The 13,447-nt window shown below is 43.6% G+C and overlaps 1 pseudogene; it reads left to right on the top strand.

Annotated features, from left to right (window-relative positions):
* Nucleotides 1-10,654: 10,654 nt before the first annotated feature.
* Nucleotides 10,655-11,117, top strand: LOC129012920 (splicing factor 3B subunit 6-like; annotated as a pseudogene).
* Nucleotides 11,118-13,447: the final 2,330 nt, after the last annotated feature.

A 13,447-nucleotide genomic window follows, 5' to 3' on the forward strand; every position in this document is an offset into this window, starting at 1 on the left:
AAAATTAGGCGGGCATGGTGTCACGACCCTGTAATCCCAGCTACTTGGCAGGCTGAGGCAAGAGAATTGCTTGAATTCAGGAGGTGGAGGTTGCAGTGAGCTGAGATCGAGCCACTGCACTCCAGCCTGGGCAACAGAGCAAGACTCCATCTCAGAAAAAAGAAAAGAAAAGTTCTAAGGATGTTTTAGCAAGAAAAGCATCAGAACAATAAGCATACAGTTTCCCAAAGTAATTAAGAATAAAATTAATTATTCTGACAGTATCAACTATGTTTTTGCTCATAGTAAACACAAAATAAAATGCAAGAAACTGAAAAAATACATTCATGTTCTGTAGGAAAGAAAAAAAAAGAAACTGAAAAAATTAATTATTCTGATACACATTTTTAAAAATAGTGTCATATTATATTTACATTGGATGTCACAGGGGAAAAGTCACGGGTTAAAAATATAAAGGTTTCAGGCTGGGCACGGTGGCTCACGCCTGTAATTCCAGCATTTTGGGAGGCCAAGGTGGGCAGATCATTTGAGATCAGGAGTTCGAGACTATCCTGGCTGACACAGTGAAACCCCATCTCTACTAAAAATTAAAAAATTAGCCTGGTGTCATGGCAGGCACCTGTAATCTCAGCTATTCAGGAGGCTGAGGCAGAATCTCACTCTGCTGAATCACTTGAACTCAGAGGACAGAGACTGCAGTGAGCCTAGATCGTGCCATTGCACTCCAGCCTGGGCAACAGAGCGAGACTCCATCTCAAAAAAAAAAAAAAAGAAAGAAAGGAATGATAATCAACTTACGTTGCTTAGTTCACCCATAATGTAATCACTTAATATCAATTTTTAAAAGAAAGCCTCTACTGCCGGGCGTGGTGGCTCACACCTGTAATCCCAGCACTTTGGGAGGGTGAGGTGAGTGGATCCCTTGAGGTCAGGAGTTCGAGACCAGCCTGGCCAACATGGCGAAACCCTGCCTCTACTAAAAATACAAAATTTGCTGGGTGTGGTGGCACACGACTGTAATCCTAGCTACTTGGGAGGCTGAGGCAGGACAATCTCTTGAACCCGGGAGGCGAAGATTGCAGTGAGCCAAGATCGCACCATTGCACTCCAGTCTGGGCAACGAGAGCAAAACTCTGTCTCAAAAAAAAAAAAAAAAAAGAAAGCCTGTACTATAGTCATATTGAAGGCAGGGTAGAGAAGAGTTCTAGGTTTCTTTCTGACCATAATATAAAGTAAATGTCATTAACTAAAGTAATATGAATCAAGAATCCATAATATAAACATATTATTTAGATAGAGAAAGTGAATACCAGAAAAAAAAACGTGAATTGGAAGTAGATACCTCTGAGCAACAGGATCATGTCTACGGGAGGGAAATGCTGTTTTTGTTGCTTTTTAGTACTATTTTATGTTTATAACTGTTTATATGTTAAAAATTTACAGGCGGGTGCAGTGGCTCACACCTGTAATCCCAGCACTTTAGGAGGCCAAGGCAGACAGATCACGAGGTCAGGAGATCGAGACCATCCTGGCTAGCATGGTGAAACCCCGCCTCTACTAAAAATACAAAAAATTAGCCAGGCATGGTGGCAGGCGCCTGTAGTCCCAGCTACTTGGGAGGCTGAGGCAGGAGAATGGCGTGAACCTGGGAGGTGGAGCTTGCAGTAAGCCAAGATCACACCACTGCACTCTAGCCTGGGCGACAGAGCACAGTGAGACCGCGTCTCAAAAAAAAAAAAAAAAAAAAAGTGTGGCCCCAAGACAAATATTCTTCAAATGTGGTCCAGGGAAGCTAAAAGATTGGACACACATGGAATAGTGTGGGAATACATATACCATAGTAATCTATGTGTGGATTGAGGGAAGCAAAAGAACACAAAGGCTGTTAAAGGAAAAAGTGAGGGTTACATAATTGTTTTAAGATAATTACCCTTGCCTACAAAGATCAATAACAAGGGTGATGCCACTTCAAGGCTGAACAGGCAGTTGCTGGGCAGATGTCCTTGCAGAAGTATTTTGTGTGTAAGGTTGTGATGGCCTTTGTGCAAGATTGTGGTTTTTGCAGTCTTTTTTTTTTTTTTTTTTTTTTTTTTTTTGAGACAGAGTCTCACTCTGACACCCAGGCTGGAGTGCAGTGGCATGATCTTGGCTCACTGCAACCTCTGCCCCCTGAGTTCAAGCAATTCTCCTGACTCAGCCTCAGGAGTAGCTGGGATTACAGCTGCCTGCCACTGCGCCCGGCTAATTTTTGTATTTTTAGTAGAGACGAGCTTTCACCATCTTGGCCAGGCTGGTCTTGAATTCCTGACCTTGCGATCCACCCACCTCGGTCTCCCAAAGTGCTGGGATTACAGGCATGAGCCACCGCGCCTGGACTTTTGTAGTCTTCTGTGATAGATTTTGTTATTAGGCATAGGAACATGAGAATTTCTCTTTCTGGCCTTCCCCAGCTCTGTTTGTCAGAGGTTTTGTTTTTGTTTCTGTTTTTGTTTTAATATTAGTGACTCCATTTTTTTTTGTTTTTTTGTTTTGTTTTGTTTTGTTTTTGAGACGGGGTCTCACTCTGTCATCCAGGCTGGAGTGCCGTGGCACGATCTCAGCTCACTGCAACCTCTGCCTTCCGGGTTCAAGTGATTCTCCTGCTTCAGCCTCCTGAGTAGCTGGGATTATAGGTGCTCGCCAACACACCCAGCTAATTTTTTTTTTTTTTTTTTTTTTTTTGTATTTTTAGTAGAGACAGGGTTTCACCATATTGGTCAGTCTGGTCTCAAACTCCTGACCTCAAGTGATCCGCCCACGTTGGCCTCCCAAAGTGCTAGGATTACAGGCATAAGCCACTGCACCCAGTCAATATTAGCGGCTCCATTTTGATTCTGACAACTTTCACATATTCAAAACACAGTGGAGCCAGGCACTGTGGCTAATGCCTGTAATCTCAGCACTTTGGGAAGCCAAAGCAGGAAGACTGCTTGAGCCCAGGACTTTGAGACTAGCCTGGGCAACATGACGAAACACAGTATGTACAAAAAACAAAATAAAATTAGCCGAGTGTGGTGGTACACGTCTGTAGTCCCAGCTACCCAGGAGGCTGAAGCAAGAGGTTTCCGTGAGCCAGGGAATTTGAGGCGGCAGTGAGCTCTGACTGCACCATTGCTCCCCAGCCTGGGCAACAAAACAAGACCCCGTCTCAAAAAAACAAAAACAAAACACACTGGGGAAGGCACATTTCATGCAAGTTTGTGTCATCCGTGTAATGCTCTCTGGGAATCTCTACGAAGGCACATGATATATTTTGACAGACTGTGATCCTCCCTAGGAATTATTTGTCACATGTCATATAGAGGAAAGCTGTCTTGTCGGGTGCAGTGGCTCATGCCTGTAATCCCAGCAATTTCGGAGGCTGAGGAGGGCGGGTCACCTGAGGTCAGGTGTTCCAGACCAGCCTGGCTAATGTGGCAAAACCCCGTCTCTACTAAAAATACAAAAATTAGCCAGACACAGTAATGCACACCTGTAATTCCAGTTACTTGGGAGGCTGAGACAGGAGAATCGCTGGAACCCAGGAGGCGGAGGTTGCAGTGAGCTGAGATCACACCAGTGTACTCCAGCCTGGGCGACAGAGCGAGACTTCGTCTCAAAAAAAAAAAAAAAGGAAAGCCATCTTGGCAGCCTTGTGTTGCAGAACTTTTCCTTAATTCAGCTAAAGATGGGGTCCTTGTCCATCCCATGGCCAAGACAACTGAGGCTCGTAGATGGTCTGAAGGGTGAGTAAAGCAGGGTTTTATTAGGTAAAAAAGAAGAAAAGAGGGAAGCAGGGACTAATAAGCAGGGACCACTATATTTGATTCAATAAAGTAATTCTGAACCAAAAGCTAAACACTTAAAAGCCAAAGTTGGCTGGGCGCGGTGACTCACGCCTGTAATCCCAGCGCCTTGGGAGGCCAAGGCGGGCAGATCACTTGAGGTCAGGAGTTCAAGACCAGCCTGGCCAACATGGTGAAACCCCATCTCTACTAAAAATACAAAAATTAGCCAGGTGTGGTGGCTAATGCCTGTAATCTCAGCTACTTGGGAGGCTGAGGCAGGAGAATCTCTTGAATCTGGGAGGCAGAGGTTGCAGTGAGCCGAGATCATGTCATTGTACTCCAGCCTGGGCGACAAGAAGTGAAACTCCATCTCAACAACAACAAAAAAAAAGCCGAAGTTACTTTATAAAGCAGCTTACTCAGTAAAAGAAGAAAAGAGATTACTCTGGCCCTAGTCCCTAAAGCCCTGCAAAACCTGGCATTTCTGCACATGCATGGGAACCCTGGGGAACTCACACCTGTTTGGCAATTTACAGACCCAGGAACAGAGCCTAGCGCTTTGGCTCACGCCTGTAATCAGCAATAAGAGGCCGAGGCGGGCCGATCACTTGAGGCCAGGAGTTGGAGACCAGCCTGGCCAACATGGCAAAACCCTGTCTCTACTAGAAATACAAAAAAAGTTAGCTGGGCATGGTGGCTGATGCCTATAATCTCAGCTACTTGGAAGGCTGAGGCACGAGAATTGCTTGAACCCTGGAGGTAGAGGTTGCAGTGGGCTGAGCCACTGCACTCCAGCGTAGGCAACAGAGCGAAACTCTATCAAAAACAAAACAAAACAAAAGGCCGGGTGCAGTGGCTCACACATGTAATCCCAGCACTTTGGGAGGCCAAGGCAGGCAGATCACTTGAGGTCAAGAGTTCAAGACCAGCCTAGCCAACATGGAGAAAACCCGCCTCTACTAACAATACAAAAATTAGCCTCTGTGATGGCAGGCACCTGTAACCCAAGCTACTCAGGAGGCTGAGGCAGGAGAATCACTTGAACCTGGGAGGCGGATGTTGCAGTGAGCCAAGATCAGGTGACTGCACTCCAGCCTGGGCAACAGAGGGAAACTGTCTCAAAAACAAAACAAACAAACAAACAAAAACACAAGAACAGGAGACAGGAAAAGCCACTTCGTTTGAGAGCCTTTAAAGTCATTAATGTTAGCTACTTCTACGTCAGCACAGAGGAATTACCCACCAAGGTGGTCTAAGATGTTAAGAATTCATTTAAACATGAGACTACTTTTGGATTCTGTAAGTGCTAATGTTGAGAAATTCATGACTATTGCTTACCTGTTTGCATTTTATTTAAGGATGTTCTGGAAGAGCATTATCACATTTTCCCATCAGAGCTTGTGCAAAGAGGAAGCATTAGTGCCACACCTCCATCACTAAAGGAGAGGCCTTGCTTTTGAAGGTGGGGCCAGAAATTCTGCAAGTAGCTCACAGCATGGCTTAAGGCTCTGCGTGAAGGCTCAAGTTAGCCGATTTTGACACATATGCAAATGATTATTTGCTAATCAAGCAACAACCGGAGTCATTAGCGCCTTTACAGCCCTTGGGATTGTGAGGACAAGTTGGTCAGGAGACAGGTGGCGCTCACTACCCCCATCTTGGGTCTGTTGATTGTTGCAGATCAGTAAAAACTTGGGAGCAACCCCGATGACTCATCTCTGAGTTGTCTCAACAGTGTGTGCCGGGAACTGGTAGAACAAATGGAATCTTTCAAAGGCCCAGGTCTCAAGAAGCTCACAGCCCAGATACGTAAGCATTACGCACAATTCCATTACCCCTGCAAGGCAAGCAGCCCACGCCAGCAACAGAGGCCAACCAGCCACAGGCTTCACTCAGGCAGCTTTGGTTTCGTCTACAGATCCTGCTTTATTGTAACATGAGCACTGATGAAAAATTGGTAGGACTGAGAAAGTTAAAAATCTGCCCTGCCCAGATTAGGATAACAGACACACATAAAGGCATCTACAAAATTAACAAGAAAGCGTCTCTCCCAATGACACATTACAGTTGTAAAGTATTGTCTTCTTTGACCACTGCTCTCTTACTGAAAGCCTTTGTTCTCTGAAATCACAGAGTATCAGAAACTTTGCTGTATGAAATTCTATCAGTAAGAATGAAATATTCCACTCTTGGCCAGGTGACTCTAAGTCACCTTAATACAGAGAAGCAGCCTTAATTGACAACCCAAGTCCAAGGCTTCCGAATGGGGATCTGTGGACACAGCATTCCTCATCTAAACTTTGCAGTTTCCAAGGAAACAACACTCTAAGGGCATTTTGCAGCTCAGGCCTGACATTGATTCTTTTACACAAGCTCTGTCTTGCTTTGAGTTGTCAAAACACTGCTTCATTTAAAGTTTATCTCCACCCTTCCCCCAAATCCTACATAAACTGTCCTTTGGGGGCAGGCGTGGTGGCTCATGCCTGTAATCCCAGCACTTTGGGAGGCTGAGGCCGGCGGATCACTTGAGGTCAGGAGTTCTAGACCAGCCTGAACAACATGGTGAAACCCCGTCTCTACTAAAAATACAAATATTAGCGAGGCGTGGTGGCAGACGTCTGTTATCCCAGCTACTCGGGAGGCTGAGGCAGGAGAATCACTTGAACCTGGGAAGCGGAGGTTGCAGTGAGCCGAGGTCATGCCACTGCACTCTAGCCTGGACAAGAGCAAAACTCCCTCTCAAAAAAAAAAAAAAACAAAAAAAAACACCACACACACACAGAAAAACAAAAAACTGTCCTTTGGTCCTCTGATGTACGGTCTACCTCATTGCAACGGGTTAATAAACCTGACTTTCGCAGATTCCAAGACTGTCCCTGAATGGGCTAGGACTGCATCGCAATTTATGAGAACCCTGCTGGTTTCAAAAAGGCTACATAACAATCTGTTTAGTATAGTATTTGGGATATGACTATACATGTGTTGCAGGGAAAAACATTTAGCAAATTTATGCCTGAGATTCAGTTTCTTAATAAATATAGTCATTTGTTAGCTTAAAACTTAACTCTGTCCTTGAATTCAATTATTAAAATGTGAAAATAGCATTTTAAGAGTCTTAAAGTCTGCTTTAAAAGAAAAGTAAGATATGGGACCAGGCATGGTGCCTCACACCTGTAATCCCAGCAGTTTGGGAAGCTAAGGTGGGAGGATTGCTTGAGCCCAGGAATTTGAGACCAGCCTGGGCAACACAGTGAACACTCGTCTCTAAAAAAAAAAAAAAAAAAAATTGTTTTTTAATTAGCAAGGCATGGTGGGGCACACCTATAGTCCCAGCTACTTGGGAAGCTGAGGGAGAGGATTGCTTGAGCCTGGGAGGTAGAGGCTGCAGTGAGCCATGACTGCACCACTGCACTCCAGCCTGCTCAACAGAGCAAGACTCTGTCTTGAAAATATATACGTGGAAAATTTGCATTCAGAGAAAAAAATTTCTCAGAGTTTGGACAAAGAAAGCCTCACAGAGCTGAATTCCTGGCCAATTCATACTAATCCTGTAAGACTTGGCTCAAACATTCCCTCTTCTTGAAAGCTGTCCCTAATCCTTCTCTTCTATACTCTGTTGGCACCTGGTGTTATATTTGTGCCATGGCACACGCCAACCACAATATTGGGGTTGTTGGTTTACCTGTTTTCCCTGTTCATCTCAACTCATTGAGAGCAGAGCCCCTGTCACTGATCTGTAAATTGCACCTGGCACACAGGAGGAACTCAGTTCATGATGAACAGATGAAGCTGTGAATGGAGGGGAGGTTGGGAGCAAGAAAACCAGTTGGAAGATGGTTGTAATGGTCCACAAGGGATGAAAATAACCTGGACTTGGTGTTTGACTAGATGAAAAAGTAGATGAGTATGGAACATTATATTTTATTCTATTTTTATTATTTTTTGAGATGGAGTTTGCTCTTGTTGCCCAGGCTGGAGTGCAGTGGCGTGATCTCAGCTCACTGCAACCTCCGCCTCCCAGGTTCAAGTGATTCTCCTGCCTCAGCCTTCTGAGTAGCTGGGATTAGAGGCACCTGCCACCACGCCTGACTAATTTTTTTTTCTTTTTTTTTTTTTGAGATAGAGTCTGACTCTGTCGCCCAGGCTGGAGTGCAGTGCAGCAGGCTGGTCTTGAACTCCTGACCACAGGTGATCTGCCCACCTCAGCCTCCCAAAGTGCTGGGATTACAGGCATGAGCCACCACGTCTGGCCTAATTTTTGTATTTTTAGTAGAGACAGGGTTTCGCCATGCTAGCCAGGCTGGTCTTGAATTCCTGACCTCAGGTGATCTGCCTGCCTTGGCCTCCCAAAGTGCTGGGATTACAGGTGTGAGCTACAGCGCCTGGCCTTGGAACATTTTAAGGAAGAATAGGCTGGGTGTGGTGGCTCACGCCTGTAATCCCAACTGGGAGGCCGAGGCTGGAGGATCACTTGAGGTCAAGAGTTCAAGATCAGCCTGGCCAATATGGTGAAGCCCTGTCTCCACTAAAAATACATAAATTACCCAGGCATGGTGGCAGATGCCTATAATCCCAGCTAGTTGGGAGGCTGTGGCTAGGGAATCGCTTGAACCTAGGAGGCAGAGGTTGCAGTGAGCCAAGATCACGCCACTGCACTCCAGCCTGGGCGAAAGAGGGAAACTGTGTCTCAAAAATAGGTAAGTAAATAAATAAATAAAGGATTAAAGGAATAAATAAAATAAATAAAGATTTGATGATTAAGTGAAAACAAGAAACAAAGAATAGAGAATCAAATAAATTTAAAAATTTTTAAACCTACACAGATAGGGAGTGAATACTACAACTGGAATAGAGGAATCCTAGAGTAGCTAGTTCATTCATTTGAGATAAGATTTTGCGAGATCCTTGGAAAATCTATTATGGTTTTGGACATTCAAAATTAAGGTCAAGGCTCAAAATAGACTTGAGAGTCATTAATATTGAGGCTGAAACTTTTTTAAAAAGTGGATGAACTCTCTGAAGAAGAGACTGTGTGTTGAGTACAAGGCTGAAACACTGAAACTTGGAAAATGCAAAGGTCTAAAGGAAGAGAGGAGGGAGGAAGAGGCAACAAAGATGAGTGTGTTCATGGAGAAACAGGGAAGTGCAATAACCCAGACACCAATGGAGAAGCGCTGCCTGCAGAGGAGGAGAGGAAAACCCAAGAGAATCACCTGAAAAACTATTCAAACTCAAAGTTCAGCAAGGTGCTAAGTTGCAAAGTACAGCAACCATTTACAACAATTGATGGCTTTCCTCCAACTATAGCCTGTTACAAAATATAATGGACAGGCTGGGCGCAGTGGCTCACACCTGTAATCCCAGCACTTTGGGAGGCCGAGGCAGGTGGATTACCTGAGGTCAGGAGTTCGAGACCAGCCTGACCAACAAAGTGAAACCCCATCCCTACTAAAAATACAAAACTTAGCCGGGCGTGGTGGCAGCCTCCTGTAGTCCCAGGTACTCGGGAGGCTGAGACAGGAGAATTGCTTGAACCCAGGAGGCGGAGGTTGCATTGAGCCGAGATCGCACCATTGCACTCCAGCCTGGGCAACAGGTGAGACTCCGTCTCAAAAAAAAAAAAAAAAAAAAAAAAAGAAAATATAATGGACAAAAGATCCCATTTGTATTGGCAAAAGCCAAAAGATAATAATGACAGATAAACTATAAAAATGTGTGGTACTTTTGAAAATATAATGGAAAAATTCTATTTTCAATAGTAAAAGGAAAGAAAGAGAGAGAAAAAGAGAAAGAAAGAAAGAAAGAAAAAGAAAGAAAGAGAAAGAAAGAAAGAAACAAACAAAGAAAGAAAGAAAGAAAGAAAGAAAGAAAAAGAAAAGAAAGAAAGAAAGAAGAGGAAAGGAAGGAAGAAAGAATCCAGTCTGAGCAATATGGCAAGACCCAGTCTCTACAAAAAAAAATTTAAATTAGCTGGGTATGGTGGTGCACGCCTGTGGTTCCAGCTACTCAGGAGGCTGAGATGAAAGGATTGCTTGATCCCAGGAGGTTGAGGCTGCAGTGAGCCATGATTATGTCACTGCCCTCCAGCCTGGGCAACAGATCAAGACCCTATCTTTAAAAAAAAAAAAAAAAAAAGGCTGGGCGCAGTGGATCATGCCTGTAATGCCAACACTTTGGGATGCCAAGGCAGGCAGATCACCTGAGGTCAGGAATTCAAGACCAGCCTGGACAACATGGTGAAACCCCGTCTCTACTAAAAATACAAAAATTAGCTGGACATGGTAGTGCACACCTGTAATCCCAGCTACGCAGGAGGCTGAGGCGGGAGAATTGCTTGAATCTGGGAGGCAGAGGTTGCAATGAGCTGAGATCATGCCATTGCACTACAGCCTGGGTGACAAGAGCAAAACTCTGTTAAAAAAAAACAAAAAAAAAACACCAAAAATAGAAAAGAAAATGTCAAACACCTAGGAATAAACTTGTATGGTACTTTTATGAATGTACTACAAAAACCAAAAGACATAGATTTGAATAATGAGAGGACATAGCAGATGGAAAACATGATATTTATGAAGATATCAGTGCTCTCCACATTTACACATTTAATGCAGTTTCAAGCCAAAATAAATTCCAAGTGGACCAAGGAGATATACGAAAAACAAAAACAGATAAAAGAAGTAAAAAAGAAAAAAAATGGCAAGGAAAAATTTTCTAGGCATAATCCCAAAAGTAGGACCATTAAGAAAATGATAGGTCCGGCGGGTCCTGGATGTTGATGTCCTGCATCTAATTCGGTGTAACGCCCGAAGCCGAGCGAGCTCCGGAGGTGTCCGGAGGAATTTCAGCATCTGCTACGGTAACCTCATCAGCCTGCCAAGATGGCGGTGCAAGCGGCCAAGAGGGCGAACATTCTACTTCCACCTGAAGTAAATCGGATATTGTATATAAGAAATTTGCCATACGAAATCACAGCTGAAGAAATGTATGATATATTTGGGAAATATGGACCTATTTGTCAAATCAGAGTGGGGAACACACCTGAAACTAGAGGAACAGCTTACGTGGTCTGTGAGGACATCTTTGATGCCAAGAATGCATGGGATCACCTATCGGGATTCAATGTTTGTTAACAGATACCTTGTGGTTTTGTTCTATAATGCCAACAGGGCATTTCAGAAGATGGACACACAGAAGGAGGAGGAACAGTTGAAGCTTCTCAAGGAGAAATATGGCATCAACACAGATCCACCAAAATAAATATTTTCTACATTATCATTTTGTACTAAATCCCATGAATGACAACTACCACCTTTTTTTTTCCTTTTAAATTAATACTAAATATTGTGATTTCTTATTAGAGGTTCAAAATAACCTGCTTGAAACTTTGATACATATTAGAATACATTATGTTAATAAACCTGTAGCTTTTTGTGAAGAAAAAAAAAAAAGAAAATGATAGATAAGATTCTGAACAAATATGATTCCTAGAGCCCAAGGCCTAGAGCTCAGAGCTTTGCAAAATCCTCCTCAGTCCATGAATTTGTGATAAGGACATTGCAATTTTTCCTTCCACGATATTTCTGCCCTGTACAGATGAATATTAGCTCAAGATATTTCTGTGCCCTTTATAGATGAGTCATCTGTAAGTATTCATCAGAGATATTCACATTCTCACTGTGGGTGAATCCACACTGTAGAACCTCAGATTCTACAACCACTCTCAAGGCCTTATGATATAGCAAGCCCTCAGCTCTGGTGGAGAAATAGGATCAAGAGCAAAGATCATGCCATTCATATCTGGCACCAACAAGCCAAAAGCCAAAATTCCACACCATGAGTGTGCTTGGGATTGGGGTTGCTCTGGCCCTAGAAGTAGGTGAAACACACCCCACTTAACTAAAAGCAGTGACCAAAAGCTGGGAGGTGATAGAAGCAATTATCTGTATTAAGGTGAATATGCAAATGTTCTCCAGCTTACTTCTTTGACATGCTTTTTTAGAAAATTGTGCTCTACATTGGTTCTCAGACTTTAGCATACATCAGAATCACTGAAGGACTTGTTAAAAAGACTACTGGGGTCCACCCTAAATCACTCTGAATTTCTAAAACAGTTGGCCTGGATCTGAACCAAGTCTGCATTTCTGACAAATTCCCAGTTGGTGCTGATTCTGCTGGTCTGGGGATCACACTTTAAGAACCACTGCACTACAATTGTGATATTGGGTGTGGACCTGAAAGAAAGGCAAAAAGGAAGCTCTTGATTCTGTTTGCTTTTGACAAAGAAGTCCTTGGAGAGAAGCATCTGGAGACTGCGACTACCCAGAGGGGTCGGACAGTCTTCCAGGAGCTATGCAACGGAATTCCTTTCTTGTAAATGTCCCTCCCTAAACCTTAGTGAAGTTACTAAATTCAGAACATGCTTAGTTTGAGTTTGTGTGTGTGTGTATGTATGTGGGTGTGTGTGTGGGGGGGTGTGTGTGTGTAAAACTGCTGCATAGGGTCAAACCAACAATAAAAAAAAACAAGAAGAGGAAATAGAACCATGGGGTAGCAATGTCAGGAATTCATTGAGCAGGGGAAAGAGTTTCAACTGTACAAAGTAGGATACAGGATAAATTTACTAAAATCTCTAAGGGCAGGAAGATAGAGAATGTTCCAATCTCCTGATGCTTTACCTTAATTTGCATATATCTTTTCTGAGCATTGAGTCGCCGACATATTTATCCCCAACATTAATTCTTAATTCATTCTGAGTCTAAACACTTTACCCGGCTGAGCGTGGTGGTTCACACCTGTAATCCCAACACTTTCGGAGGCTGGGGCAGATAGATTATCTGAGGTCAAGAGTTGGAGACCATCCTGGCCAACATGGTGAAACTCCGTCTCTGCTAAAACTACAAAAACAAAATTAGCCAGGCGTGGTGGCGCATGCGTGTAAATCCCAGCTACTCAGGAGGCTGAGGCAGGGGAATCACTTAAACCCAGGAGGTGGAGGTTGCAGTGAGCCAAGATCACGCCATTACACTCCAGTATGGGTGACGAGCAAAAACTCCATCTCAAAAAATAAATAAATAAACACTATAACTAAAAATTCATAATTTGTAAAGAAATGTAAGTGCAGAAGATTGCTCTCAAACTTAAAATAATTAAAACTCTCCTGCATTTAAAATACCATTCTTAATTTATCTGTTTCATACATTTTTTAAAAATTTTTGGTTTTTTGTTTTTTGTTTTTTGTTTTTTTTTGAGGTGGAGTTTTGCTCTTGCTGCCCAAGCTGGAGTGAAATGGCATGATCTTGGCTCACCGCAACCTTCGCCTCCCAGGCTCAAGTGATTCTCCTGCCTCAGCCTCCCAAGTAGCTGGGATTACAGGCATGAGCCACCATGCCCGGCTAATTTTGTATTTTTAGTAGAGACTGGGTTTCTCCATGTTGGTCCGGCTGGTCTCAAACTCCTGACCTCAGGTGATCTGCCCGCGTCGGCCTCCCAAAATGTTGGGATTACAGGAGTGAGCCACTGAGCACGGCCGGGTTTTTTTGTTTGTTTTGTTTTCTTTTCTTTTTTTGTTTTTTTGAGACAGAGTTTCGCTCTGGTTGCCCAGGCTGGAGTGCAATGGCGCAATCTTGGTTTACTGCAACCTC

Source organism: Pongo pygmaeus, chromosome 15 (genome assembly GCF_028885625.2).
Source record: "Pongo pygmaeus isolate AG05252 chromosome 15, NHGRI_mPonPyg2-v2.0_pri, whole genome shotgun sequence".
Classification (NCBI taxonomy): Eukaryota; Metazoa; Chordata; class Mammalia; order Primates; family Hominidae; genus Pongo; species Pongo pygmaeus.